The sequence below is a fragment of the Cydia splendana genome, chromosome 1 (assembly GCF_910591565.1).
Source record: "Cydia splendana chromosome 1, ilCydSple1.2, whole genome shotgun sequence".
In the NCBI taxonomy this organism is placed as follows: domain Eukaryota; kingdom Metazoa; phylum Arthropoda; class Insecta; order Lepidoptera; family Tortricidae; genus Cydia; species Cydia splendana.
Window position 1 is genome coordinate 4,090,505 of NC_085960.1, and position 13,506 is coordinate 4,104,010.

General features: G+C 38.1%; 2 long non-coding RNA genes across 2 annotated transcripts; one reads left to right on the plus strand and one right to left on the minus strand.

The window, feature by feature from the left end:
* Nucleotides 1-2,231: 2,231 nt before the first annotated feature.
* Nucleotides 2,232-5,351, plus strand: LOC134793419 (uncharacterized). Its single transcript, XR_010144547.1, has 3 exons — nucleotides 2,232-2,470; nucleotides 2,555-2,720; nucleotides 4,830-5,351. It is a non-coding gene; the product is annotated as an uncharacterized LOC134793419 (long non-coding RNA).
* Nucleotides 5,352-8,032: 2,681 nt separating this feature from the next.
* Nucleotides 8,033-10,358, minus strand: LOC134793480 (uncharacterized). The gene is made up of 3 exons (XR_010144558.1): nucleotides 9,966-10,358; nucleotides 8,900-9,116; nucleotides 8,033-8,147 (listed from the first exon to the last, which is right to left on the minus strand). It is a non-coding gene; the product is annotated as an uncharacterized LOC134793480 (long non-coding RNA).
* Nucleotides 10,359-13,506: the final 3,148 nt, after the last annotated feature.

Genomic DNA, 13,506 nt, shown 5'->3' on the forward strand with positions numbered 1-13,506 from the left:
AAAACCGGAAGAGCGATGCTTTTGGACAAGACAGGTTACAGTGAAAAGTGCTACTCTTTATTTTTTATAAATATAAGTATTAAATTTTAATAAGAATAATGACTTGGCCTCGATAAACATTAGTTTAGATTATCTAGATACATTTTTGTTTCATATAAAAAAGAGAAAATAAACATACATTCAATTCAAAAACTCGATGACAGGTTAAGATGCCACTCTTTTGAGAATTACTCTCATCAGCTGTAAAAGTAATGCTACTTAATAACATTGAATTAAATCGCTTACCTCAACTTAACTTAGCTTAAGGTCTGTAAGGAAAGTGCACCGAAACGTAAACCTAACTCTAAACCGTTTGCCTGCATTGTAGAAGTAAACATTAACTTTGAGAAGCTGATAGACGGTGAAACAGTTGCTAACTCATCCAATAGCGAACTGTATCAGTTAGGGAACAATATAAACAAAACTTAATAGACGTAGTTCTGAACAGCTAAGTCGATATCTTCTTACAAATAATACCTAACTAGTAGCTCTGTCAGTGGCGTAGCGTGAACCAGATTTGGGCGAAAACCATATCTGTGAGGCCCTTTTCAATGTGTTTACTCAGGTCAATAAAAAGGTTGGCTTTGCGAGGCCCCCCTAAATGCGAGGTTGTGGGCGAAGGCCCCATTCGCCCACGCCTAGCTACGCCACTGGGCTCTGTGAGCTTGTAGACCTCGCACACCCCCCATGGCTCCGTTAAAAACTGACAAGCCTACAAACGAACCTATACACTGACATCAGAATGATATTTGAATCATGTTATTTAGTTAGTTATCGTGCGTCTCGCCCGCGCCAATACATGTCCGGACAAGTACGAGCGAAATGCACGATGACTGAATGACATCAGTTAGATGACAAAAAAATACAGTGTGGAAAGATAAGTCGGGCCCTGGAGGGAAACTACCTTAAATCCTTAAGCTGGCTCATTTTACTTAAAGGAGACATTCCTTTATTTTTAAAAAGAAACAAAACTGCATTTAAAGATTTTTAAAAATTCGCTTGTCTCGACCGGGAATCGAACCGAGTAAAACTTCCAAAAAAAACACTCGCTTTTTTTTCTACTAGTCGATACAGTTAATGTTAATGATAACATTTCTCCAAGAAACATTAGGTCTTACACTCGTCTGTCGTACAAAATATCCATAAAATCGAATATTTAGTACTCAAGAATATTTTTAGACAAGCGAAATGGAAGAAAAAAAGAAAAATCTTTGAATGCAGTTTTGTTTCTTTTTTAAAATAAAGGAATGTCTCCTTTAAGTAAAATGAGCCAACTTAAGGATTTAAGGTAGTTTCCCTCCAGGGCCCGACTTATCTTTCCACACTGTATATGCACTTAATTATCGAACCAGGCGGCCTAGCCAAGGTGACGATCGCTTGCGCTTCGCCATGGAATCGCTGTGTCTCTCTATCACTCTTCCATATTAGTGTGACAGTGACAGTTGCGTTTCGTTCGTAGCATTAGCGATTGGCATGTTGTCTACGGGGCCTGCTCACAAAATTTCACGAGGATCGACGGGGACTAGCCAAGATGACAATCACTGATCAATGAAAGGACACTTGACATCATTCCGATTTTGACAGGCCATTAGATAGGATATTATAGACCTATGCTCCGCTCACAGTGATCCTACTAGAAAAAAAAAAAACAAATAACCTATCAATATCGTACACGGACTCTTAACACCAAGAATGACGTTGCCCGCAACGCAGGCAGGTGAAGCACTCTACAGATTTCCCCAGGCACGCCGATGTGATTGACACTGCACGAGATTTACGCCCCCACGTGTGGCAGTGCCAGTTTAACGAGCATTTTTGAGAGCTGCGATTGGTTATTTTTGAAATGCACTTTTAGGATATGCAGCGAACAAATGTTAATGTTACATTTTAGTCCTAGGTTAAGATAAGATAGGTTTTTAATTTAGTCTATTATATTATATACCTGCGGGCTTAGCAAGGTTATATCATATTGCGCGTGGAATCTACTGTCGTCTTTTAACGATAGTCGTATTTTTATCGTTTTGCTGAACATGGTTACGGGTTACGATAAGAATACCACGTCGATATCGTATAAAGTTATCCACTATCATTCGTAAGTGACCACGATTGTCTATGCCTAGAGTTTATGAAAAATCCATTTAATGCCTGGCTTTATTAAAATGTCGGACGTGTGTCGGACGATGTTTGAAAACGAATAGTTAGTTTTATTACTACACTTCCAAATTGAAAAATGTTTAAATGAGTGACAGCTTTATACAAATTGACTTACATTATAACATGCACGGATAATCGTGTTTTCTCAACTGACAATTCACTTGACATTGACAAGCATCGCGTACGCGCATGATTCAGTGAATTTAGTGAAAATACAAACCAAGTCGAAGAAAAATACTGATTTGCTGTGTAAACTAAAGGAAATGCCACCCAAAATGTAAGTTTCTCTAATTTATTTATAGAAAAAGTTATAGTTCGTTTGATCATTAACTGGTTTTGTCATGAATATGTTTAATTTCAGTCGATGCTTCGGCGCACAAGAAAATGCTAGCCAAATATATAACTCAGCATCCCCTGTTCGCCTACACCTACAGGGAGATTCATGAGCCTCTCGGAACCCAGAGATACAAAATGCAATGCTGCACAGTGCACACAAGTTCTAAGATCTAGAAGAAAGGATTGAAGATGTAAGTACACCTTTCTTAAACTAAAATCATGAAAAGTTTCTGGTGCCTTTTAATATTATTGACACTTAATATCTATTTCTTCTCATTCTATCTATTATGTTCTACTAAGTGACAAAAGTTTGTTAAAAACCTGTTCTATCACTACTATAATTGCAGGAAGTTGATTTGGCAACAATGCATGATGTGTAAAAGTTACACTACAACACTACCTATGCATACATTTATTCACACTGCATAAAAAGTGCATACTTAAGGGTTCTAACAAATATTAAAATCTTTGAAACCCGTAGACCTCACTTTAAAAACTTATATATTTTTTTACTCTGTTTGTATATTCTAGAAGCTGGTTTTGTAGCAAGAATAAAAGTTTATTGAAAAAGAAAAAGACACACTTTATGCCATAAATCTAAGACATAAAGATAAAATATTAATAATAAGTATTTAGTTTTTATGCCCGTTCCGGATGTCCCGCTCACTTAAACTTTAAGTCCTTCCTATTCATAACCGTTTTATGTATGATTGTTTTGCCGTTCAGGCAACCTATCTATGGAATGCACTCCCTCTACCTGTAAGACAAGCCCCAAGAAAATTTGTTTTTTGAGTAGTCATGCTCGGTAGTTATCTGCTAAATGTCTCGTCTAGTGTCTATCATCCCATATACATATTAGTACATTTATTTTTATAACATATATGTATGTTTATGTTAGTATGTATATCTAAGATATACCTACTGCATTTGCTTTTTGATTGGTTTTTGCACCAACCTTTAGTGTTTATATGTGACGTCCCACGGGTAAAGGTACCTTATGGCGGTTGGCGCTTACGCTATTAACTATTAACGCCGCTCCAATATTATTGCGGCGCTATGCGACGTAAGCGCCAGCCGCCATAAGGTACCTTTTGCCGTGGAACGTCACATATTTGTTTCTATGGTTGACTAGTAGGTGATAGATAATGCCTTTTGGCATTAAGTTCGCCATTTTTACGTAATTCTATATTTTTGTGCAATAAAGTTTATAAATTAAATAAATAAAGTAGCCATACCCACAAGTAACTTACAAATTCCCTGCAAGAGTTAGGCCGGCGCCCCACTGCTGCCCACGCTATGTACACGACCCACGTTCCTATACAAAATTTCGTGGGCTTGCCCACGGTTTGTATTAAAACGTGGGCCGTGGATGTAGCGTGCGCAGCAGTGGGGCGCCGGCCTTATTCAATACAAATAAATTGTATTAGTACCTATTCTACTAAGATTATAAAAAATATAATACCTACTCGTACAATATTCTTACTTATAACATGTAGGTAATATAGGAATACTGGGAACAGTTATGTTAGCACTAAAGCTGGCCATATACATTTGACAGCTAAGTTTGACCCACTTCCCGATTTCCGATTGAGCTGAAATTTTGCATACATAACAATATGTAAATCGGATGACAATTGCAATATTATGATGACATGGAGCTGATCTGATGATGGAGACATGAGGTGGCCATGGGAACACTGTGATAAAACAACGCAAACTAATTGTGCTTGGTGTTGTTAGAATGGACTCATGGAGTATTAGTTGCCTGTTGAAAGAAAAGTACAGTCAGCGATAAAAGCTTGTACCAAAAATTATATTTTTGCCAAAAACTTATTTATATTGTTAGGGCTTGGGAGTAGAAGCTGGTTTCTTTACTGCTGGCAGCTGGAATATTTTTTTTGTGTTTGGTAAAGTGGTCTATTGTACCTATACCTGACTATGGGAATGATTTTAGCAGCCTATGTATGTGTGTGGGTATGTTTGTGTCGTATATTACCCTAGCATAGAATATCTGAGATACATTTTGATAAATAAGGTGTTGGTTGGTTTGTTTTTATGACGCAAGTGGTACAGAACTACACTTGATACATAATACAACTTTAATAACGGATAAATAATTACTAGAACAAAATTCAATTTATTTTCAATCGATAATTTGGACAACTGTAACAAAAAAATCCCCCTGGCTTAAAAACGAGAGCTTTCTAAAAGTGACATTAATTTCACATAATTTGCCAATGAACCGCTGTAAGTACTAGCCTGCGCCTGACCTAATCTAATATAATTTGTTTCTGTTTCAGTCATAACATATTGGAGGCTTGAAAGTGCACATACCCATAGATTGGACGTTAAGCTCAACGAGACCATGCGATGCATCTCAGGCACTATCCGATCTACAACCGCCACTGGCTGCCGGCATTGAGTCACATTGCCCCTCCTCACATCCGACGACTCAAGGCGTTGAAGAGGGAGGCTGAGAATATCACGAATAACCCCACAATGCCTGTCCACGAGGAATTCTGCCGCCCGACTGCCCGCCGACCCTGTGCTACAGCTGGGAGCCTGAGCAGCTTTAATATTTCGGATAGGTGGATAGCGGAATGGTCAGCTTCGGCAGCTCGGAGTTGCTGTATATCTGACCCAACTAAAAAACCAAAAGGGTTTGACCTTCCTCGGAAAATCTGGTGCCGCCTGAGAACCGGACATGGCCGCTGCAATTCAGCCACACAAATGGAGGTAGACGGCTTTCCCACTTTGCGAATGCAGAATGCAGACCACTTAGCATATCTTCCAACGCTGCCTACTCCACTCCTCCTCCACTCCTGGGCCTGTTGAGGACCTGAAGACCGTGATACCTGACTTGGTTGCTTGGCTTGGCAACCTCAAGGCTACACTCTGAATGCCCTCATCAGTTTATGATATGAAATGAAATCACTTTATTGGAGCATTCCACGAGCTGTCCCGTACAAACGCATTTTATTTCCTGTGTTGCGACTTTTTTTTTCGCCATTTAAAGCAAGCGATTAATTTTCCGTGCATGTTTGACCATTTGTCATAGAAAAGGAAACTCTTATACCTGCAAATCTCCAGAAAATCTGCATTTCTACGGGACAAACGGTAGACAATTGCATGGAATGCTCCATTGCCAAAACATGATAAGTTGATGGTAGAAAAAATATTAGGAATACAAACCATATACCTACATATAAATTCTATGATAAGTATGTACTAAGTTATTCTAGGTTAAGTACTAACTTATTGTCTACTCTATACATAGGTAATTACACTTAGCAAGACATGTTGGCCGTGGGTACCAAGCTCAGCATGTGCTAGACTGGCGTCCAGCGCTGGTTTTCAGTTTGGCCCCTTTTTGTTGGAGGTCTGAGAGGAATGTTGATCTTTTCTGCGCCGTTAAGCATTCTATTTATATTGGAAACGAAACTTATAGATGAGCAGTTATGAAATAGCAATACTACAATAATATGGATATCAAATAAAAGCTAGTGAGAAGACCATTCCAAAAATATATATATGTGTCATACCTATCCACAAATAAAACAACAAACAACCTTTTCAGTTCATTAGTATTATCATTAAGCGTTTTACAACGTAAGTTAGGCCGTCGAATCAGACAGAATGGTAAGGGCCCCCGCTCAGTGGCGTAACTGAGGCAGCAGGGAAACTTTTGTCAGTCGTATTTACCACCACTGTGAAGTGTGAAATGCGGATGGTAATCTGGCCCACAGCGCAAAAGAGAAAGACGATCTTTTAGGAACTCTTTTTGCATCGAACTCGACCTTGAAAGACGACGGTAGCGCCCTACCGCCCACCATCCCGTAGTGTGAATACTCTATGCCAGAAACTTCTATCAAGCAGAGGGATATTCGGCGGGAGTTGCTATGCTTTCGTTTTATAAGGCGAGCGGGCCAAGTGCTTCAGAGTTGTGTCCAGTGTTAGCGCGTCTTACGTTAGGGGTCTCCTGTCGAAGTTACCATCTTATGGACTGTCCAATAGACTACCTATTATGCAAGTGGATCGCTAGCCCTTTGTCCGGCAGGCGCATATGAGCCGTAGTTGACGGAACCTGCTTCAATAGCTGCTGCTGCATATCTGTGACATGTTGTCTATCGACGACATTCATCGATATGTGGACTACTGAGGCTTCCTATACACTATACAGGATGGCTAAAAAATAACTACATTCCCGTTGCCAGGGAGGTTTTGGGATTATACTGAGTAACTTTTGCTACGGGACCAACCTCGAAATCGCGAAAAAAATAGTTTACCCTCCCATAGAAATTGGACCAGCCAAAATGTATGAAACAGCCAAATTTTTTTTCGCGACTTAGGGGTTGGTCCCATTTCGTTTCGGAGAGGGGGGGGGGAGGCGCAAATTTGGTGCCTGCCCCGGGCGCCATATGACGTTCCTGGTACAAAAGCTGTTCATACTTCATAGTAATCCAGCGATAAAGCTGCTGGCATGATGGGCACTTTCACACCGGGTACGGCAGCCAATGATTTGTTTGTACACCTACATTTAATGTGTAAATAAACTTTGTTTAATTTTTTGGCAATAGTTGTTTTATTTACCCATTTATAATATTCTCTCTAGCACAGAGCCGAAATTGTTAACTTATCTATAGAGTTTAGTAAACAAAAAAGACTTGACAACACCACAAGTGACGAGAATTGTCATTCTTGTATCTACCTAAATGGAATTTAACATAGTTTTTAATATTCAACATTAGTTATTGGCGTATTGAGTCTGACCGCAGTTATAGTCACTAAAGTAGACTTATTAGCATAATAGAGCATTTAGGAATATTCTTATTTGACCTTTTCACCGCCAGACTCACTAGACGCGTCCTTAAGACGCGTCTTTTCATACAAACGTAGTCCACATTTTTCTCTCTGGATAATAACATTAAATATTTTGATACAATTTGTTGTATATCATATCAACATCAACTACAGCCATGCCCCTACGGTTGTTCTTTTTTTTTAATTTTTAATTATTATAAGAGTTAGAAGAATTTAAAAATTTGTATGTAATCTGTCTTCCGCTCCTAATTTTTACAATAATCAAAAATTCGAACGTAGGGGCATAGCTATATGGTTAATATACATTAAATTATGTAAAAATATTTTCCATAATGTCAATATCCAGAGAGGAAAATGAGGACTACGTTTGTATGGAGAAGCGGAAGCGGCCATCTCCCTTTCCTCTTAAGTAAGAACGTGCCTAAAATGTTTTTATTACCTATGCTTTCATTGTACTATACTGCATATGAGTCGGATTTTACATTTAGAAGCTATAATATCACAAATTTTGTACGCATAAGGCTAAAATGAAAAATAAGAGTAAGTGACACCTACATTGAAGCATGCCCGGGAATGGTGTTCTGTGTGAAGATTATCCGTCTTGAATGTTTACTAGTCTCTACTTGTATAGAAATATAGGTAAATTAGGTAGGTATTTGTGTGATAGTAAAACATAGTAATAGGCGAAATATGTATTTATTAAGCTTATTAAGAGCCGGTTTTGTGCATGCTTGCATGCTTAGGAAGTTTTTTAGGAGCGTCTTCTCTAATTTTTCCCTTGATCCACGAGAAGTTTTCTGGAAGAAAAAGAAGGAAATAAGTAAAAGTAGGTTCATGTGGCAGCGATGGAGTAAGTATTTTCACATGAGTGCAGTCTAGTGCACTCAAGATATATACTAAACAATCGCCAGGAATAATATCCATTAAACAAGGCAGCACATTAGAACTAGGTGCCTTAGTTAAACCTAATAAGTATTGCATTCCCAGATTATATATCCCAGAGATAACTACTTATCATACATAACTATCAAACAATGGGTAGGTACATATCTCAATGCATAATACAGCCGCACTCATACTTATTCAAATAAAAAAAACCGGGCAAGTGCGAGTTGGACTCGCGCACGAAGGGTTCCGTACCATAATGCAAAAAAAAAACGGAAAAAAATGCAAAAAGAAAACGGTCACCCATCCAAGTACTGACCACGCCCGACGTTGCTTAACTTTGGTCAAAAATCACGTTTGCTGTATGGGAGCCCCACTTAAATCTTTATTTTATTCTGTTTTTAGTATTTGTTGTTATAGCGGCAACAGAAATACATCATCTGTGAAAATTTCAACTGTCTAGCTATCACGGTTCGTGAGATACAGCCTGGTGACAGACGGACGGACGGACGGACGGACGGACGGACAGCGAAGTCTTAGTAATAGGGTCCCGTTTTACCCTTTGGGTACGGAACCCTAAAAAGGAAAAGTTACTAAGACAGTCCTTGTGGAAAGTCACAGTTTTTTATGTCTAATACTTAATTCAGTGCTCAAAAGAACTTACCTTCTGTTTACAGCATCTACAAACTGCTCGAGGTTCAGGCTTACAGTAGTGTGGCCAATCCAGTCAGTAGTGCTCCAATGGACAAGCCATGATCTTGACTAGTCCCACGTTGGTAGTTAATTGCCATCAGCTAGCAGGTGTAACTGTTACACACCAGCAGCTGCTGCTGCTGCTGCTGGTGTAGGTGTGCTGCTGGTGTGGTGTATACTGTTAGAACCTAAAACAAATAAGTACCTAATTACAGTACCGGCCAATAATATATCACCTCCATGCTTTTATTACGTTATAACTTTTTTTTATATTTGTGAGTGACTTCCACAGCTTTAGGTAGTTTAGTAGTATTCCTTGTCCAGCGATGAGAAAAATTGGTCTATGTAATGATTTTTTCATAGAGGTTTTTTGTTTTAATGTATGGTCAACTTCATTATTTTTAAAGAGCTTTTTTAGTAGTATGCTGAGTCTCTTATTGTAGTTCACAGTATTTCAGTATTCATAATATCTTATACCTTTAAACGAGCAATTCTTGTATATTTATTTATTTATATGTATATATATTTCGGGGATATCGGAAACGGCTCCAACGATTTCGATGAAATTTGCTATATGGGGGTTTTCGGGGGCGAAAAATCAATCTAGCTAGGTCTCATCTCTGGAAAAACATGCATATTTATATAAAATGACTAGTAAAATATGAAATCTACAAACTAACCTACTACAAGTTCATACAAAAACACACAAAGGTGATATGTTATTGACCGGTACTGTAAATCTAATTTTGTCAAGTAGATTTTCCCCCTGGAGGTTAGGATATGAATGTTGAAGTAAATAGTAGCTTAAGTAACCTCTGTTAGTAGGTTAGTAGCATAAGTAAGAGATTGTACAACAGATATCTTAACATACTAACTTTTACATACAATAATGAGGCCGGTACCTAGTATTGAAGAGTTTAGTAGCATTGTCATTAAGACGTCTGTTTTACATAGAATCAATGATTTCAAATATAATAGGGTCTATGCATAGAATACATATTAACTTTATAAGAAACACTGCAATTTTATAGCTTTACCTTTGAGATGTTTTGGTAGGTAACCCATCACCGTTTTGAAGCTCGGCGTTAAATTCGGCACATAAGTAAATGCACTGCACACTCCTTACGCACTCTGTAAATATGCCGAAACTCTTCGTCCGTCATATCAAATGGGCTGCAAGTGTTTCTTAAAGCTGTTTACGATATTTTTCTTCAACAGCAGCCGCGAGTAGGAATAATAAAATTTGACTTCCCTGCGAAGAAAATATTGACAATATTATATACAGCGGAACATTGTAACTAATAACTCTCAATATAATCATAGAAAAACTGATATTTACCTGTAATTTATACCTTAAAATATGATTATTCACTACTTTTGCTTTCACGACAAGGCTTATCGTCATCTAAGAAGCACGTAGTTAAAATTAACTAAGTTGAACTGTCAAAATGGGACAATCTGTCAAATTATCCACATCTTATCCAACGACCATGTTATGCAAATTGTCTTCTATCATCTACCGCTGTCAAATGTGGATAACTCCATATATCGTCTGCAACCATAGTATGGATGATAAAACCGACGATAACGGCCGTTTTATCCACACCTATTGCGTGATAACTACCTTGTCGTACAACCTTGCTAAGCCCGCTGAGCAAGGTTTTAAAATTCTAACTAGCCATTATTTCTAATCTATGAAAAATATAATGTGTCCTTTTCCAAATCTAAATCAAATTTCAATCGACAACGAAACTTCGGATCATAATCCGCAAAGCCGCATAACTCCACAAACGGCCGACGCTTTGAAACATAAAATTGATTTAAAACAAATGGAGCATGTGCGGCCCTCCTACTGCTCCGCGTAATTTGATTAAATAATTTCTGACCCTCATCAAATATTCAGGCTTATTTTACTTGAGCCTTGTGCCGTTTTGTAACTAACATAGATGGCTTACTAGAACTGTTGCACAGACTATGGGCCATCTACTATTTTTCGTTAATCTGCTCACCCGCTCCGTGTAACCGCGCCAGCTAGCGGACGCCCTTCGCGGCCCACTTTATATGAAGGGTTACTGGGTTAAACTGTACTGTATAAACGGTTAACTCTGAGTTAGTTGGCTATCCCTCGAACGCGCAAGTCACACTAATAAGCCTACTTTTAAGCAGGTTCATCTCAGAATTACGTACACAATACCTTTACCGCCACATCAAAAACAATTGTTCACACCGGTGATTTCCATAAAAACGATTTCGCAGTAAAATGTAAAGGAATTGAAATAAAGCGTTGTGATGATTGTAAACAGTGGTCCGGATGCAACAATGAGCTCACTGAATATTAAGCACTGGACGGCTGCTCACCGCCAGAACTCGGCAAGTGGCATTTTGTATAAACAAGCACAGATAAAATAATAGTTCCTTCGTCACAGACTTGTTTAGAGTCCGTCTAAGCTAACTATGCACCGACTTTAATAGAACAAAGTGAGGAAGTGTCATTATAACCTTCATATTAAATTTTATTAAAAATTGTCATGAATTCGATTCGAATCGGCTTACAAATAAAAGATCAGCTAAGTGCTGATAATAACTTTTTTTGCTTGAAAACGTCGCTTTGTTCCTGCCCTTTTTGATATTCAGTATATTCAGTATGTTTCAAACAAATAGGTAAACCGCTTTCTCGAACTATACATATGTATGATCCCACATCAGCGGTAAACACGATAACCTGCCGCAAAGCACACCTTTTGTTTATAAAGCTTAGCCGTCCAGGTTAGTTCGGGCAGATTCTCGGGCAAAGTCTATCGTTACCACCGTTCTATCCGCTGTTAGTTAGCAATGTTTGTGTTGCACTGTTGTGTTAGAGTGGGAAACACAGGCTACCAATCGCCTGGGGCTATCAAATCTGAACGGGTTTATTAGTTCTCAGAAACTCGAACTAGTTTGTGAATTGCTATTTTACGTAGGTAGAGTTAAACGGCCCGTTTTCCTATTTATCTATCTCATGTTATCAGACACTTAGCTACCGCTACTACTTCATTTCAAGGCTTTTATAATATTTATACTCGTAACACCTATTGGACCAAATTTTTATATTAAGAACATGTTTTGTTACATTTTTAACTCAATAAATTATTTTAATTCAAGAACCACATTTAAAAAATAAAACTTTACTATTTTTACCATTACAGATACAGGGTTATGATCTAAAGCAGCCGATTGCTAGAGCGAGTGTATTTTTAAAGTTCATTTATACGGTTATCATTTGCTCGCGTGTCCGTATTCAGTACTTTCAGTAGCATTGTGGCGTGGCATTTATCAATGAGTCCCAACTGTTGGTGATCGCTGAGATGAATCCATGATAATTTTCGTAACTAGCGGCTCGATTCGGAAAATGAATTAGATTTCTACTAGACTTCAACAAGTTACGATATGGATAATTTAAAGAATTTGTAAGATAAATATATCAAATTTGTCGTTTCCGCGATTCTGGAGGTCCTCTTGAACGATTTCGACAAGTTATGACTTAGATATCCAAGTCACATCTAGTCGATATCTAATGTAGATCTAGTTGATCTCTAAATCGTCTCAAGATCTTGTGATTATCTCGAAATCCGAATAGGCCTGTAGGTAACTCAACGGATAATTGAAGCCTGACCAGGAATGTATGATCACGCGCCATGTTGTGAAATTTCACTGGAACGAATTTTTTCGTACCTACTATACGTAACTGTCATCCTATGCATGAAAATAAACTGCGCCCTCTTGATAATGAACATATATTAAGGCTTACTTACTGGTCAGGCTTTACATAATTTTTTTTCGGGGCAAGTTTTAATTTCGTATTTATTCCGCCCCGAATGGCAAGCTCTACAAACCAGACAATTTTATACAAATGTACCAAAAAAAAAACGATACTTAACTAAATAAAAATCGGCCCACAAATCTATACGGTTTCCTGTATTGGCGAAGGCCATAACAGAGCTCCAATCGCATTCAACATTTTACACAAAGAGGTTACTTAGAATCTAAATTTGATCAAACATTCCCGTAGAACTTTTAATTTTATTGGGAAACTTTGACCAGCTTTGGCGCAAATTGTACCCAATAAAATTAATTTGACTTTTGGGGCTTTATTCGAGCGGCCGATTTCACTGCGTGATGGGCTTCATTGTTTCTTTATGTTGGTTTTGATGTTGAAGCTAGGGATCTATCTTCGGATGTTGTGAGTATTGTACCTATGACGGGCTATTGACAATTTATATAGGTACATAAGTAGTTTGTCCAGAGACTACCTGATCTCAAAATAGATAGAGAGAATACTCTTTGTCTTACGCTAGTATACTAGCACCCAAAAAAGGCATGAGTAGGTATAGGTTTTTGTCTTCTTATAATATACTGACAAATTGGGTTTGCCAGACTATAATTAATATACGTGTAGTGGGTGGTTTGTATTTGTGATGTCTCACCCAACTTTCCCATAGAATTTTCGTCGGGTAGTTACAAAAATATCTGTATTGACATATTGCTGTGACGTTATCCGCGACTTTTTTTTTTAAAACCTCGCAATAATGTATTACGTAC